This window comes from Sitophilus oryzae, unplaced genomic scaffold, assembly GCF_002938485.1.
Source record: "Sitophilus oryzae breed Bouriz unplaced genomic scaffold, Soryzae_2.0 scaffold_690_pilon_pilon, whole genome shotgun sequence".
NCBI classification, from domain to species: Eukaryota; Metazoa; Arthropoda; class Insecta; order Coleoptera; family Curculionidae; genus Sitophilus; species Sitophilus oryzae.
The window spans coordinates 2,562,696-2,582,454 of NW_022147296.1; positions in this window are offsets into that span (position 1 = coordinate 2,562,696).

Below are 19,759 nucleotides of genomic sequence, written 5' to 3' on the forward strand. Positions count from 1 at the left end.
TTGATTTATCGATTTATCGATTTATGGATTTATTGATTTATGGATTTATCGAATTATCGATTTATGGATTTATTGATTTATCGAATTATCGATTTATGGATTTATTGATTTATCTATTATTGATTTATTTTTCGATTTTTCGACTTAAATTTAATTTGTTTTTCCTTAATTTTTCTTCAAGCCAACTAAAATAAGAACTGAGATTAATTTTTTTCTAGGTAAATTTGGTAATGGATTTATGGATTTATTGATTTATCGATTTATTGAATTATCGATTTATGGATTTACTGATTTATCAATTATCGATTTATGGTTGATTTATCTATTATTGATTTATTTATCGATTTTTCGAATTAAATTTAATTTGTTTTTCCTTAATTTTTCTTCAAGCCAACTAAAATAAGAACTGGGAATTAATTTTTTCTCGGTAATTTGGTAATGGATTTATGGATTTATTGATTTATCGATTTATCGATTTATCGATTTATCGATTTATCGATTTATCGATTTATCGATTTATCGATTTATCGATTTATCGATTTATCGATTTATCGATTTATGGATTTATTGATTTATCTATTATCTATTTATCGATTTTTCGACTTAAATTTAATTTGTTTTTCCTTAATTTTTCTTCAAGCCAACTAAAATAAGAACTGGAAGTGCTGCTCGGTAATTTATCAAGACGGTGAAAATATGACGTCTCCTAAGTCAGTTTCAAATTATAATTTAAGCGCTCGGTCTAATTTATCATTTAAAATAAGTAATAAGGGTTTTTTCTCTGTTTCAAAAGAAGCTCTGATATTTTTAAGTAACTGTTCGTATCATTAACTTTTAACTTAGTTATTTTTTAGTTTGGGGTTGATGTAAGTCTATGAACAAAATAAATTTACTTATTTATCGATTACCGATTTTTCGATTTAAATTTATTTTTGATTCCTTAATTTTCTTCAAGCCAACTAAAATAAGAACTGGGAATTAATTTTTTCTCTGTAATTTGGTAATGGATTTATGGATTTATTGGTTATGAGATTTATTGATTTATCGATTTATCGATTTATCGATTTATTGATTTATCTATTATCTATTTATCGATTTTTCGACTTAAATTTAATTTGTTGTCCTTAATTTTTCTTCAAGCCAACTAAAATAAGAACTGGGAATTAATTTTTTCTCTGTAATTTGGTAATGGATTTATGGATTTATTTATCGATTTATCGATTTATGGATTTATTGATTTATGGATTTATCGAATTATCGATTTATGGATTTATTGATTTATCGAATTATCGAATTATCGATTTATGGATTTATTGATTTATCTATTATTGATTTATTTATCGATTTTTCGACTTAAATTTAATTTGTTTTTCCTTAATTTTTCTTCAAGCCAACTAAAATAAGAACTGGGAATTAATTTTTTCTCGGTAATTTGGTAATGGATTTATGGATTTATGGATTTATCGATTTATCGAATTATCGATTTATGGATTTATTGATTTATCGAATTATCGATTTATGGACTTATTGATTTATCTATTATTGATTTATTTATCGATTTTTCGACTTAAATTTAATTTGTTTTTCCTTAATTTTTCTTCAAGCCAACTAAAATAAGAACTGGGAATTAATTTTTTCTGAGTAATTTGGTAATGGATTTATGGATTTATTGATTTATCGATTTATTGAATTATCGATTTATGGATTTACTGATTTATCGAATTATCGATTTATGGATTTATTGATTTTTCCATTATTGATTTATTTATCGATTTTTCGACTTAATTTAATTTCTCCTTAATTTTTCTTCAAGCCAACTAAAATAAAGAACTGGAATTAATTTTTCTGAAGTAATTTGGTAAATGATTTATGGATTTATTGATTTATCGATTTATTGAATTATCGATTTATGGATTTACTGATTTATCGAATTATCGATTTATGGATTTATTGATTTTTCCATTATTGATTTATTTATCGATTTTTCGACTTAAATTTAATTTGTTTTTGCTTAATTTTTCTTCAAGCCAACAAAAATAAGAACTGGGAATTGATTTTTTCTCGGTAATTTGGTAATGGATTTATGGATTTATTGATTTATCGATTTATCGATTTATCGATTTATCGATTTATCGATTTATCGATTTATCGATTTATTGATTTATCTATTATCTATTTATCGATTTTTCGACTTAAATTTAATTTGTTTTTCCTTAATTTTTCTTCAAGCCAACTAAAATAAGAACTGGAAATTAATTTTCTGCTCGGTAATTTTATCAAGACGGTGAAAAATATGACGTCTCCTAAGTCGTTCAAATTATAATTTAAGCGCTCGATCTAATTTATCATTTTAAAATAAGTAATAAGGGTTTTCTCTGTTTCAAAGAAGCTCTGATATTTTTAAGTAACTGTTCATGCATTAACTTTTAACTTAAATTTATTTTTAGTTTTGGGGTGGATGTAAGTCTATGAACAAAATAAATTTACTTATTTATCGATTTACCGATTTTTCGATTTAATTTATTTTTGATTTCCTTAATTTTTTCTTCAAGCCAACTAAAATAAGAACTGAAGGTATTTTTCTCTGTAATTTGAAATGGTTATGGATTTAATAGTTTATTTGATTTATGGTTTTATGGATTTATTGATTTATCGATTTATCGATTTATCGATTTATTGATTTATCTATTATCTATTTATCGATTTTTCGACTTAAATTTAATTTGTTGTCCTTAATTTTTCTTCAAGCCAACTAAAATAAGAACTGGGAATTAATTTTTTCTCTGTAATTTGGTAATGGATTTATGGATTTATTTATTTATCGATTTATCGATTTATCGATTTATTGATTTATGGATTTATCGAATTATCGATTTATGGATTTATTGATTTATCGAATTATCGAATTATCGATTTATGGATTTATCGATTTATGGATTTATTGATTTATGGATTTATCGAATTATCGATTTATGGATTTATTGATTTATCGAATTATCGAATTATCGATTTATGGATTTATTGATTTATCTATTATTGATTTATTTATCGATTTTTCGACTTAAATTTAATTTGTTTTTCCTTAATTTTTCTTCAAGCCAACTAAAATAAGAACTGGGAATTAATTTTTTCTCGGTAATTTGGTAATGGATTTATGGATTTATGGATTTATCGATTTATCGAATTATCGATTTATGGATTTATTGATTTATCTATTATTGATTTATTTATCGATTTTTCGACTTAAATTTAATTTGTTTTTCCTTAATTTTTCTTCAAATAACTTAAAATAAGAACTGGAATTAATTTTTCTGAGTAATTTGGTAATGGATTTATGGATTTATTGATTTATCGATTTATTGAATTATCGATTTATGGATTTACCCCTGATTTATCGAATTATCGATTTATGGATTTATTGATTTCCATTATTGATTTATTTATCGTTTTTCGACTTAAATTTGTTTTTCGCAATTTTCTTCAAGCCAACTAAAATAAGAACTGGGGTAATTTTCTGAGTATTTGGTAATGGATTTATGGATTTATTGATTTATCGATTTATTGAATTATCGATTTATGGATTTACTGATTTATCGAATTATCGATTTATAGATTTATTGATTTTTCCATTATTGATTTATTTATCGATTTTTCGACTTAAATTTAATTTGTTTTGTAATTTTGCTTCAAGCCAACAAAATAAGAACTGGGAATTGATTTTCTCGGTAATTTGGTAATGGATTTATGGATTTATGGATTTATTGATTTATCGATTTATCGATTTATCGATTTATCGATTTATCGATTTATCGATTTATTGATTTATCTATTATCTATTTATCGATTTTTCGACTTAAATTTAATTTGTTTTTCCTTAATTTTTCTTCAAGCCAACTAAAATAAGAACTGGGAATTAATTTTTTCTCGGTAATTTGGTAATGGATTTATGGATTTATTGATTTATCGATTTATTGAAATATCGATTTATGGATTTACTGATTTATCGAATTATCGATTTATCGATTTATGGATTTATTGATTTATCTATTATTGATTTATTTATCGTTTTTTCGACTTAAATTTAATTTGTTTTTCCTTAATTTTTCTTCAAGCCAACTAAAATAAGAACTGGGAATTAATTTTTTCTGAGTAATTTTGTAATGGATTTATGGATTTATTGATTTATCGATTTATTGAATTATCGATTTATGGATTTACTGATTTATCGAATTATCGATTTATAGATTTATTGATTTTTCCATTATTGATTTATTTATCGATTTTTCGACTTAAATTTAATTTGTTTTTGCTTAATTTTTCTTCAAGCCAACAAAAATAAGAACTGGGAATTGATTTTCTCGACAATTTGTGTGGATTTATGGATTTATGGTTGATTTATCGATTTATCGGTTATGATTTATCGATTTATCGATTTATCTATTTATCGATTTATTGATTTATCTATTATCTATTTATCGATTTTCGACTTAAATTTGTTGTTTTCCTTAATTTTTCAAGCCAACTAAAATAAGAACTGGGAATTAATTTTTCTCGGCCAATTTGGTAATGGATTTATGGATTTATTGATTTATCGATTTATGGATTTATTGATTTATCTATTATCTATTTATCGATTTTTCGACTTAAATTTAATTTGTTTTCATAATTTTCCAACTAAAATAAGAACTGGAAATTTATTTTCATAACCGGTAATTTTATCAAGACGGTGAAAATATGACGTCTCCTAAGTCAGTTTCAAATTATAATTTAGAGGCTCGATCTCAATTTATCATTTAAAATAAGCAATAAGGGTTTTTTCTCTGTTTCAAAGAAGCTCTGATATTTTAAATGCTTTGTTCGTATCATTAACTTTTAACTTAGTTATTTTTAGTTTGGGGTGGATGTAAGTCTGAACAAATAAATTTACTTATTTATCGATTTACCGATTTTTCGATTTAAATTTATTTTTTGATTTCCTTAATTTTCTTCAAACCAACTAAAATAAGAACTGAAATTAATTTTCTCTGTAATTTGGTAATGGATTTATGGATTTATTGATTTATGGATTTATCGATTTATCGATTTATCGATTTATCGATTTATCGATTTATCGATTTATCGATTTATCGATTTATCGATTTATCGATTTATCAATTTATCGATTTATCGATTTATCGATTTATCGATTTATCGATTTATCGATTTATCGATTTATCGACTTATCGATTTATTGATTTATCTATTATCTAATTATCGATTTTTCGACTTAAATTTAATTTGTTGTCCTTAATTTTTCTTCAAGCCAACTAAAATAAGAACTGGGAATTAATTTTTTCTCTGTAATTTGGTAATGGATTTATGGATTTATTGATTTATCGATTTATCGATTTATCGATTTATCGATTTATGGATTTATTGATTTATGGATTTATGGATTTATAGAATTATCGATTTATGGATTTATTGATTTATCGAATTATCGATTTATGGATTTATTGATTTATCTATTATTGATTTATTTATCGATTTTTCGACTTAAATTCAATTTGTTTTTCCTTAATTTTTCTTCAAGTCAACTAAAATAAGAACTGGGAATTAATTTTTTCTCGGTAATTTGGTAATGGATTTATGGATTTATTGATTTATCGATTTATTGAATTATCGATTTATGGATTTACTGATTTATCGAATTATCGATTTATGGATTTATTGATTTATCTATTATTGATTTATTTATCGATTTTTCGACTTAAATTTAATTTGTTTTTCCTTAATTTTTCCTCAAGCCAACTAAAATAAGAACTGGAAATTAATTTTTTCTCGGTAATTTGGTAATAGATTTATGGATTTATTGATTTATCGATTTATCGATTTATTGATTTATTGAAATATTAATTATCTATTTATCGATTTTTCGACTTAAATTTAATTTGTTTTTCCTTAATTTTTCTTCAAGCCAACTAAAATAAGAACTGGAAATTTATTTTCTGCTCGGTAATTTTATCAAGACGGTGAAAAATATGACGTCTCCTAAGTCAGTTTCAAATTATAATTTAGCGCTCTGACCTAATTTATCATTTTAAAATAAGCAATTAGGGTTTTTTCTCTGTTTCAAAGAAGCTCTGATATTTTTAAGTAACTGTTCGTATCATTAACTTTTAACTTAGTTATTTTTAGTTTTGGGGTGGATGTAAGTCTATGAACAAAATAAATTTACTTATTTATCGATTTACCGATTTTTCGATTTAAATTTATTCTTGATTTCCTTAATTTTTCTTCAAGCCAACTAAAATAAGTACTGGGAATTAATTTTTTCTCTGTAATTTGGTAATGGATTTATGGATTTATTTATTTATGGATTTATCGATTTATTGATTTATTGATTATCGATTTATCGATTTATTGATTTATCTATTATCTATTTATCGATTTTTCGACTTAAATTTAATTTGTTGTCCTTAATTTTTCTTCAAGCCAACTAAAATAAGAACTGGGAATTAATTTTTTCTCTGTAATTTGGTAATGGATTTATGGATTTATTGATTTATCGATTTAAGGATTTATTGATTATCGATTTATGGATTTATTGATTTATTGATTTATCGAATTATCGATTTATTGATTTATTGAATTATCGATTTAAGGATTTATTGATTTATCTATTATTGATTTATTTATCGATTTTTCGACTTAAATTTAACTTGTTTTTCCTTAATTTTTCTTCAAGCCAACTAAAATAAGAACTGGGAATTAATTTTTTCTCGGTAATTTGGTAATGGATTTATGGATTTATTGATTTATCGATTTATTGAAATATCGATTTATGGATTTACTGATTTATCGAATTATCGATTTATGGATTTATTGATTTATCTATTATTGATTTATTTATCGTTTTTTCGACTTAAATTTAATTTGTTTTCCTTGAGTTTTTCTTCAAGCCAACTAAAATAAGAACTGGAAATTAATTTTTCTCGGCCAATTTGGTAATGGATTTATGGATTTATTGATTTATCGATTTATGGATTTATTGATTTATCTATTATCTGTCGATTTTTCGACTTAAATTTAATTTGTTTTCCTTAATTTTTCTTCAAGCCAACTAAAATAAGAACTGAAATTAATTTTCTCATTGAACTGATAATGGATTTATGGATTTATTGATTTATCGATTTATGGTTATTGATTTATCTATTATCTATTTATCGATTTTCGACTTAAATTTAATTTGTTTTCGTAATTTTCTTCAAGCCAACTAAAATAGAACTGGAAATTAATTTTTCTCGGTAATTTGGTAATGGTTATGGATTTATTGATTTATCGATTTATGGATTTATTGATTTATCTATTATCTATTTATCGATTTTCGACTTAAATTTAATTTGTTTTTCCTTAATTTTCTTCAAGCCAACTAAAATAAATTTATTTTCTGCTCGGTAATTTTATCAAGACGGTGAAAATATGACGTCTCTAAGTCAGTTTCAAATTATAATTTAAGCGCTCGATCTCAATTTATCATTTAAAATAAGCAATAAGGGTTTTTTCTCTGTTTCAAAGCTCTGATATTTTTAAGTAACTGTTCGTATCATTAACTTTTAACTTAGTTATTTTTTAGTTTTTGGGGTGGATGTAAGTCTTTGAACAAAATAAATTTACTTATTTATCGATTTACCGATTTTTCGATTTAAATTTGTCTTGATTTCCTTAATTTTCTTCAAACTTCAACTAAAATAAGTACTGAGAATTAATTTTTCTCACCTTAATTTGGTAATGGATTTATAGTTTATTTATTTATGGATTTATTGATTTATCGATTTATTGATTTATCTATTATCTATTTATCGATTTTTCGACTTTAATTTGTTGTCCTTAATTTTTCTTCAAAAACCAACTAAATAAAGCAGAATTAATTTTTCTCTCTAATTTGGTAATGGATTTATGGATTTATTGATTTATCGATTTAAGGATTTATTGATTTATCGATTTATGGATTTATTGATTTATCGAATTATCGATTTATGGATTTATTGATTTATTGAATTATCGATTTAAGGATTTATTGATTTATCTATTATTGATTTATTTATCGTTTTTTCGACTTAAATTTAATTTGTTTTTCCTTAATTTTTCTTCAAGCCAACTAAAATAAGAACTGGAAATTAATTTTTTCTCGGTAATTTGGTAATGGATTTATGGATTTATTGATTTATTGATTTATCGATTTATGGATTTATTGATTTATCTATTATCTATTTATCGATTTTTCGACTTAAATTTAATTTGTTTTTCCTTAATTTTTCTTCAAGCCAACTAAAATAAGAACTGGAAATTAATTTTCTGCTCGGTAATTTTATCAAGACGATAAAAAATATGACGTCTCCTAAGTCAGTTTTCAAATTATAATTTAAGCGCTCGGTCTGAATTTATCATTTAAAATAAGCAATAAGGGTTTTTTCTCTGTTTCAAAGAAGCTCTGATAGTTTTAAGTAACTGTTCGTATCATTAACTTTTAACTTAGTTATTTTTAGTTTTGGGATGGATGTAAGTCTATGAACAATGCATTTGCCAGTATCGATTTATTGATTTATCGATCTATCATTTATCGATTTACCGATTTTTCGATTTAAATTTATTTATGATTTCCTTAATTTTTCTTCAAGCCAACTAAAATAAGAACTGGGAGTTAATTTTTTCTCGGTAATTTGGTAATGGATTTATGGATTTATTGATTTATTGATTTATGGATTTATGGATTTATCGATTTATCGATTTATCGATTTATCGATTTATCGATTTATCGATTTATCGATTTATCGATTTATCGATTTATTGATTTATCGATTTATTGATTTATCTATTATCTATTTATCGATTTTTCGACTTAAATTTAATTTGTTGTCCTTAATTTTTCTTCAAGCCAACTAAAATAAGAACTGGGAATTAATTTTTTCTCTGTATTTTGGTAATGGATTTATGGATTTATTGATTTATCGATTTATGGATTTATTGATTTATCGATTTATCGATTTATCGATTTATCGATTTATCGATTTATCGATTTATCGATTTATCGATTTATCGATTTATCGATTTATCGATTTATCGATTTATCGATTTATCGATTTATTGATTTATTGATTTATTGATTTATTGATTTATCGATTTATTGATTTATTGATTTATTGATTTATTGATTTATTGATTTATTGATTTATTGATTTATTATTTATTGATTTATTGATTTATTGATTTATTGATTTATTGATTTATTTATTGATTTATTGATTTATTGATTTATTGATTTATTGATTTATTGATTTATTGATTTATTGATTTATTGATTTATTGATTTATTGGTTGTGATTTGATTTATTGGTTATTGATTTATTGATTTATTGATTTATTGATTTATTGATTTATTGATTTATTGATTTATTGATTTATTGATTTATTGATTTATTATTGATTTATTGATTTATTGATTTATTGATTTATTGATTTATTGATTTATTGATTTATTGATTTATTGATTTATTGATTTATTGATTTATTGATTTATTGATTTATTGATTTATTGGTTGTGGTTATTGGATTTATTGATTTATTGATTTATTGATTTATTGATTTATTGATTTATTTGATTTATTGATTTATTGGTTATTGATTTATTGATTTATTGATTTATGATTTATTGATTTATTGATTTATTGATTTATTGATTTATTGATTTATTGATTTATTGATTTTATTGATTTATTGATTTATTGATTTATTGATTTATTGATTTAATTTATTGATTTATTGAATTTATTGATTTATTGATTTATTGATTTATTGATTTATTGATTTATTGATTTATTGATTTATTGATTTATTGATTTATTGATTTATTGATTTATTGATTTATTGATTTATTGATTTATTGATTTATTGATTTATCGATTTATTGATTTATTGATTTATTGATTTATTGATTTATCGATTTTTCGCCTTAAATTTAATTTGTTTTTCCTTAATTTTTCTTCAAGCCAACTAAAATAAGAACTGGAAATTAATTTTCTGCTCGGTAATTTTATCAAGACGGTGAAAAATATGACGTCTCCTAAGTCAGTTTCATATTATAATTTAAGCGCTCGGTCTGAATTTATCATTTAAAATAAGCAATAAGGGTTTTTTTCTCTGTTTCAAAGAAGCTCTGATATTTTTAAGTAACTGTTCGTATCATTAACTTTTAACTTAGATATTTTTAGTTTTGGGGTGGATGTAGTCTATGAACAAAATAAATTTACTTATTTATCGATTTACCGATTTTTCGATTTAAATTTAATTTGTTGTCCTTAATTTTTCTTTAAGCCAACTAAAATAAGAACTGGGAATTAATTTTCTCTCTGTAATTTGGTAATGGATTTATAGATTTATTGATTTATCGATTATCTATTTATCGATTTTTCGACTTAAATTTAAATTGTTTTCCTTAATTTTTCTTCAAGCCAACTAAAATTAGAACTGGGAATTAATTTTTACCCTGTAATTTGGTAATGGATTTATGGATATATTGATTTATCTATTTATCGAATTATCGATTTATGGATTTATTGATTTATGGATTTATCGAATTATCGATTTATGGATTTATTGATTTATCGAATTATCGACTTATGGATTTATTGATTTATCTATTATTGATTTATTTATCGATTTTTCGACTTAAATTTAATTTGTTTTTCCTTAATTTTTCTTCAAGCCAACTAAAATAAGAACTGGGATTTAATTTTTTCTCGGTAATTTGGTAATTTGGTAATGGATTTATGGATTTATTGATTTATCGATTTATTGAATTATCGATTTATGAATTTACTGGTTTATCGAATTATCGATTTATGGATTTATTGATTTATCTATTATTGATTTATTTATCGATTTTTCGACTTAAATTTAAATTGTTTTTCCTTAATTTTTCTTCATGCCAACTAAAATAAGAACTGGAAATTAATTTTCTGCTCGGTAATTTTATCAAGACGGTGAAAAATATGACGTCTCCTAAGTCAGTTTCAAATTATAATTTAAGCGCTCGGTCTGAATTTATCATTTAAAATAAGCAATAAGGGTTTTTTTCTCTGTTTCAAAGAAGCTCTGATATTTTTAAGTAACTGTTCGTATCATTAACTTTTAACTAGTTATTTTTAGTTTTGGGGTGGATGTAAGTCTATGAACAAAATAAATTTACTTATTTATCGATTTACCGATTTTTCGATTTAAATTTATTTTTGATTTCCTTAATTTTTCTTCAAACCAACTAAAATAAGAACTGGGAATTCATTTTTTCTCTGTAATTTGGTAATGGATTTATAGATTTATCGATTTATCGATTTATCGATTTATGGATTTATGGATTTATTGATTTATCGATTTATGGATTTATTGATTTATCTATTATCTATTTATCGATTTTTCGACTTAAATTTAATTTGTTTTTCCTTAATTTTTCTTCAAGCCAACTAAAATAAGAACTGGAAATTTATTTTCTGCTCGGTAATTTTATCAAGACGGTGAAAAATATGACGTCTCCTAAGTCAGTTTCAAATTTATAATTTAACTCGGTCTAATTTATCATTTAAAATAAGCAATAAGGGTTTTCTCTGTTTCAAAGCTCTGATGATTTTAAGTAACTGTTCCGTATCATTAACTTTTAACTTAGTTATTTTTTTTAGTTTGGGATGGATGTAAGTCTATGAACACTTGTTTATATTTATCAATTTATTGATTTATCGATCATCATTTTATCGATTTACCGATTTTTTCGTTAAATTTATTTTGATTTCCTTAATATTTCTTCAAGCCAACTAAATAAGAACTGGGGAGTTAATTTTTCTCGTGTTGGTAATGGATTTATTGATTTATGGATTTATTGATTTATCGATTTATCGATTTATCCGATTTATCGATTTATAGTTATCGATTTATCGATTTATTGATTTATCTATTATCTATTTATCGATTTTCGACTTAAATTTAATTTGTTGCCCGCCGTTTTCTATTAACTAAAATAAGAACTGAAATTAATTTTTTCTCTGTAATTTGGTAATGGATTTATGGATTTATTGATTTATGGATTTATCGATTTATCGATTTATTCATTCCTCTATTATCTATTTATCGATTTTCGACTTAAATTTAAATTGTTTTCCTTAATTTTTTAAACTTCAAGCCAACTAAAAATTAGAACAGGAATTAATTTTTACCCGGTAATTTAATTAATTTATGGATATATTGATTTTATCTATTTATCGAATTATCAGTTATGGATTGATTTATGGATTTATCGAATTATGGGTTATTGATTTATGTGATTTATTTATCGATTTTTCGACTTAAAATTTAATTTGTTTTTGTAATTTTTCTAACCAACTAAAATAAGAACTGGGAATTAATTTTTTTTTCTCGGTAATTTGTTAATGGATTTATGGATTTATTGATTTATCGTTTATCGATTTATTGAATTATCGAATTTATGGATTTACTGATTTATCGAATTATCGATTTATGGATTTATTGATTTATCTATTATTGATTTATTTATCGATTTTTCGACTTAAATTTAATTTATTTTTCCTTAATTTTTCTTCAAGCCAACTAAAATAAGAACTGGGAATTAATTTTTTCTCTGTAATTTGGTAATGGATTTATAGATTTATTGATTTATCGATTTATCGATTTATCGATTTATCGATTTATCGATTTATCGATTTATCGATTTATCGATTTATGGATTTATGGATTTATTGATTTATTGATTTATCGATTTATGGATTTATTGATTTATCTATTATCTATTTATCGATTTTTCGACTTAAATTTAATTTGTTTTTCCTTAATTTTTCTTCAAGCCAACTAAAATAAGAACTGGAAATTAATTTTCTGCTCGGTATTTTCAAAGACGATGAAAAACGCCTCTCAGTCAGTTTCAAGGTATAATTTAAGCTCGGTCTGGAATTATCATTTAAAATAAGCAATAAGGGTTTTCTCTGTTTCAATGAAATGATAGTTTTTTAAGTAACTGTTCGTATTATTAACTTTTTAACGATTGTTTTAGTTTGGGATGGATGTAAGTCTAGACAAAATACATTTACTTATTTATCGATTTATTGATTTATCGATCTATCATTTATCGATTTACCGATTTTTCGATTTAAATTTATTTTTGATTTCCTTAATTTTCCTTCAAGCCAACTTAAATAAGAACTGGGAGTTAATTTTTTCTCGGTAATTTGGTAATGGATTTATGGATTTATTGATTTATCTATTATCTATTTATCGATTTTTCGACTTAAATTTAATTTGTTTTTCCTTAATTTTTCTTCAAGCCAACTAAAATAAGAACTGGAAATTTATTTTCTGCTCGGTAATTTTATCAAGACGGTGAAAAATATGACGTCTCCTAAGTCAGTTTCAAATTATAATTTAAGCGCTCGGTCTCAATTTATCATTTAAAATAAGCAATAAGGTTTTCCTCTGTTTCAAAGAAGCTCTGATATTTTAACTGTTCGTATCATTAACTTTTAACTTAGTTATTTTTTTAGTTTTTGGGGTGGATGTAAGTCTATGAACAAAATAAATTTACTTATTTATCGATTTACCGATTTTTCGATTTAAATTTATTCTTGATTTCCTTAATTTTTCTTCAAGCCAACTAAAATAAGTACTGGGAATTAATTTTTTCTCTGTAATTTGGTAATGGATTTATGGATTTATTTATTTATGGATTTATTGATTTATCGATTTATCGATTTATTGATTTATCTATTATCTATTTATCGATTTTTCGACTTAAATTTAATTTGTTGTCCTTAATTTTTCTTCAAGCCAACTAAAATAAGAACTGGGAATAAATTTTTTCTCTGTAATTTATTAATGGTTATGGTTATTGATTTATCGTTTAAGTTTATTAGTTTATCGATTTATGGATTTATTGATTTATCCAGATTATCGATTTATGGATTTATTGATTTATTGAATTATCGATTTGAGTTTATTGATTTATCTATTATTGATTTATTTATCAATTTTCGACTTAAATTTAATTTTGTTTTCCTTAATTTTTTCTTCAAGCCAACTAAAATAAGAACTTCAGAATTAATTTTTCTCGGCTAATTTGGTAATGGATTTATGGATTTACTGATTTATCAATTATCGATTTATCGATTTATGGATTTATTGATTTATCTATTATTGATTTATTTATCGTTTTTTCGACTTAAATTTAATTTGTTTTCCTTAATTTTTCTTCAAATAACTAAAATAAGAACTGAAATTGTTTTTCTCGGCCAATTGTTAATGGATTTATGGATTTATTGATTTATCGATTTATGGATTTATTGATTTATCTATTATCTATTTATCGATTTTTCGACTTAAATTTAATTTGTTTTTCCTTAATTTTTCTTCAAGCCAACTAAAATAAGAACTGGAAATTAATTTTTTCTCGGTAATTTGGTAATGGATTTATGGATTTATTGATTTATCGATTTATGGATTTATTGATTTATCTATTATCTATTTATCGATTTTTCGACTTAAATTTAATTTGTTTTTCCTTAATTTTTCTTCAAGCCAACTAAAATAAGAACTGGGAATTAATTTTTTCTCGGTAATTTGGTAATGGATTTATGGATTGTGGGTTATCCGATTTATTGAAATATCGATTTATGGTTACTGATTTATCGAATTATCGATTTATCGTTTGGATTTATTGGTTATCTATTATTGGTTTATTTATCGTTTTCGACTTAAATTTAATTTGTTTTCGCAATTTTTTCTTCAAGCCAACTAAAATAAGAACTGGAAATTAATTTTCTCGGTAATTTAGTAATGGATTTATGGTTGTGGTTTATCGATTTAGCAAGTTTATTGATTTATCTATTATCTATTTATCGATTTTTCGACTTAAATTTAATTTGTTTTTCCTTAATTTTCTTCAAACCAACTAAAAAATAAGAACTGGAAATTAATTTTTCGCCAGTAATTGGTAATGGATTTATGGATTTATTGGTTTATCGATTTATGGATTTATTGTTTATCTATTATCTATTTATCGATTTTCGACTTTAAAATTTAATTTGTTTTCCTTAATTTTCTTCAAACCTTCAAATAAGAACTGGAAATTTATTTTTCTGCTCGGTAATTTTATCAAGACGGTGAAAAATATGACGTCTCCTAAGTCAGTTTCAAATTATAAATTTAAGCGCTCGGTCTCAATTTATCATTTAAAATAAGCAATAAGGGGTTTTTTTCTCTGTTTCAAGCTCTGATATTTTTTAAGTAACTGTTCGTATCATTAACTTTTAACTTAGTTATTTTTAGTTTTGGGGTGGATATAGGGTATGATTAAAATAAAATTTACTTATTTATCGATTTATGATTTTTCGATTTAATTATTCTTGATTTCCCTTAATTTTTCTTCAACCAACTAAAATAAGTACTGAATTAATTTTTCTCTGTAATTTGGTAATGGATTTATGGATTTGTTGTTATGGATTTGTTGATTTATCGATTTATTGTTGGTTATCTATTATCTGTTATCGATTTTTCGACTTAAATTTAATTTGTTGTCCTTAATTTTTCTTCAAGCCAACTAAAATAAGAACTGGGAATTAATTTTTTCTCTCTAATTTGGTAATGGATTTATGGATTTATTGATTTATCGATTTAAGGATTTATTGATTTATCGATTTATGGATTTATTGATTTATTGATTTATCGAATTATCGATTTATGGATTTATTGATTTATTGAATCATCGATTTAAGGATTTATTGATTTATCTATTATTGATTTATTTATCGATTTTTCGACTTAAATTTAATTTGTTTTTCCTTAATTTTTCTTCAAGCCAACTAAAATAAGAACTGGGAATTAATTTTTTCTCGGTAATTTGGTAATGAATTTATGGATTTATTGATTTATCGATTTATTGAAATATCGATTTATGGATTTTTAATTTATAAATTTATCGATTTATGGATTTATTGATTTATCTATTATTGATTTGTTATCGTTTTCGACTTAGAATTTAATTTGTTTTCATAATTTTCTTCAAACCAACTAAAATAAGAACTGGAAATTAATTTTTTCTCGGTAATTTGGTAATGGATTTATGGATTTATTGATTTATCGATTTATGGATTTATTGATTTATCTATTATCGATTTTTCGACTTACTTAAATTTAATTTCTGTTTTTCGCAATTTTTCTTCAAGCCAACTAAAATAAGAACTGGAAATTTATTTTTCTGCTCAGTAATTTTATCAAGACGGTGAAAATAGCGATCTCTAAAGTCAGTTTCTAGGTAATTTAAGCGCTCGGTCTCAGGCTATCATTAAAATAAGCAATAAGGGTTTTTCTCTGTTTCAAGAAGCTCTGATATTTTTTAAGTAACTGTTCGTATCATTAACTTTTAACTTAGTTATTTTTAGGTTTTGGGGTGGATGTAAGTCTATGAACAATATAAATTTACTTATTTATCGATTTACCGATTTTTCGATTTAAATTTATTCTTGATTTCCTTAATTTTCTTCAAACCAACTTCTAAAATAAGTACTGGGAATTAATTTTTTCTCTGTAATTTGGTAATGGATTTATGGATTTATTTATTTATGGATTTATTGATTTATCGATTTATTGATTTATCTATTATCTATTTATCGATTTTTCGACTTAAATTTAATTTGTTGTCCTTAATTTTTCTTCAAGCCAACTAAAATAAGAACTGGGAATTAATTTTTTCTCTCTAATTTGGTAATGGATTTATGGATTTATTGATTTATCGATTTAAGGATTTATTGATTTATCGATTTATTGATTTATTGATTTATTGATTTATTGATTTATTGATTTATTGATTTATTGATTTATTGATTTATCGAATTATCGATTTATGGATTTATTGATTTATTGAATTATCGATTTAAGGATTTATTGATTTATCTATTATTGATTTATTTATCGATTTTTCGACTTAAATTTAATTTGTTTTTCCTTAATTTTTCTTCAAGCCAACTAAAATAAGAACTGGGAATTAATTTTTCTCGGTAATTTGGTAATGGATTTATGGATTTATTGATTTATCGATTTATTGAAATATCGATTTATGGATTTACTGATTTATCCTATCGATTTATCGATTTATGGATTTATTGATTTATCTATTATTGATTTATTTATCGTTTTCGACTTAAATTTAATTTGTTTTCCTTAATTTTTCTTCAAATAACTAAAAATAAGAACTGGAAATTAATTTTCATCGGTAATTTGGTAATGGATTTATGGATTTATTGATTTATTGGTTATCCATTTATGGATTTATTGATTTATCTATTATCTATTTATCGATTTTTTCGACTTAAATTTAATTTGTTTTTTTCATAATTTTCTTCAATAACTAAAATAAGAACTGGAAATTAATTTTCTGCTCGGTAATTTTATCAAGACGATAAAAAATATGGCGTCTCTAACTCAGTTTTCAAATTATAATTTTAAGCGCTCGGTCTATTATCATTTAAAATAAGCAATAAGGGTTTTTTCTCTGTTTCAAAGAAGCTCTGATAGTTTTAAGTAACTGTTCGTATCATTAACTTTTAACTTAGTTATTTTTAGTTTTGGGATGGATGTAAGTCTATGAACAAAATACATTTACTTATTTATCGATTTATTGATTTATCGATCTATCATTTATCGATTTACCGATTTTTCGATTTAAATTTATTTATGATTTCCTTAATTTTTCTTCAAGCCAACTAAAATAAGAACTGGGAGTTAATTTTTTCTCGGTAATTTGGTAATGGATTTATGGATTTATTGATTTATGGATTTATTGATTTATGGATTTATTGATTTATGGATTTATGGATTTATGGATTTATGGATTTATCGATTTATCGATTTATCGATTTATTGATTTATCGATTTATTGATTTATCTATTATCTATTTATCGATTTTTCGACTTAAATTTAATTTGTTGTCCTTAATTTTTCTTCAAGCCAACTAAAATAAGAACTGGGAATTAATTTTTTCTCTGTATTTTGGTAATGGATTTATTGATTTATCGATTTATCGATTTATGGATTTATGGATTTATGGATTTATTGATTTATCGATTTATGGATTTATTGATTTATCTATTATCTATTTATCGATTTTTCGACTTAAATTTAATTTGTTTTTCCTTAATTTTTCTTCAAGCCAACTAAAATAAGAACTGGAAATTAATTTTCTGCTCGGTAATTTTATCAAGACGATGAAAAATATGACGTCTCTAACTCAGTTTCAAATTATAATTTAAGCGCTCGGTCTGAATTTATCATTTAAAATAAGCAATAAGGGGTTTTCTCTGTTTCAAAGAAGCTCTGATAGTTTAACTGTTCGTATCATTAACACCCAACTTAGTTGTTTTAGTTTTAGGATATGGATGTAAGTCTATGAACAAAAATACATTTACTTATTTATCGATTTATTGATTTAATCGATTTAAATTTATTTATGATTTCATGAGTACTGCTTCAAGCCAACTAAAAATAAGAACTGGGTATTTTTTTCTCGGTAATTTGGTAATGGATTTATGGATTTATTGATTTATGGATTTATTGGTTTATGGTTATGGTTGCTTGTAAGTTTATCGGTTATCCGATTTATCGATTTATTGATTTATCGATTTATTGATTTATCTATTATCTATTTATCGATTTTTCGACTTAAATTTAATTTGTTGTCCTTAATTTTTCTTCAAGCCAACTAAAATAAGAACTGGGAATTAATTTTTTCTCTGTATTTTGGTAATGGATTTATTGATTTATCGATTTATCGATTTATGGATTTATTGATTTATCGATTTATCGATTCATCGATTTATGGATTTATGGATTTATTGATTTATTGATTTATTGATTTATTGATTTATTGATTTATTGATTTATTGATTTATTGATTTATTGATTTATTGATTTATTGATTTATTGATTTATTGATTTATTGATTTATTGATTTATGGATTTAGCGGATTTATGGATTTATGGATTTAGCATGGATTTATGGATTTATTGATTTATTGATTTATTGATTTATTGATTTTTGATTTATTGATTTATTGATTTATTGATTTATTGATTATTGATTTATTGATTTATTGATTTATTGATTTATTGATTTGTGGAATTTATTGATTTATTGATTTATTGATTTATTGATTTATGAATTTATGGATTTATGGATTTATGGATTTATGGATTTATGGATTTATGGATTTGATTTATTGATTTATTGATTTATTGATTTATTGATTTATTGATTTATTGATTTATTGATTTATTGATTAGATTTATTGATTTGTGAATTTATTGATTTATTGATTTATTGATTTATTGATTTATTGATTTATTGATTTATTGATTTATTGATTTATTGATTTATTGATTTATTGATTTATTGATTTATTGATTTATTGATTTATTGATTTATTGATTTATTGATTTATTGATTTATTGATTTATTGATTTATTGATTTATTGATTTATTGATTTATTGATTTATTGATTTATTGATTTATTGATTTATTGATTTATTGATTTATTGATTTATTGATTTATTGATTTATTGATTTATTGATTTATTGATTTATTGATTTATTGATTTATTGATTTATTGATTTATTGATTTATTGATTTATTGATTTATTGATTTATTGATTTATTGATTTATTGATTTAT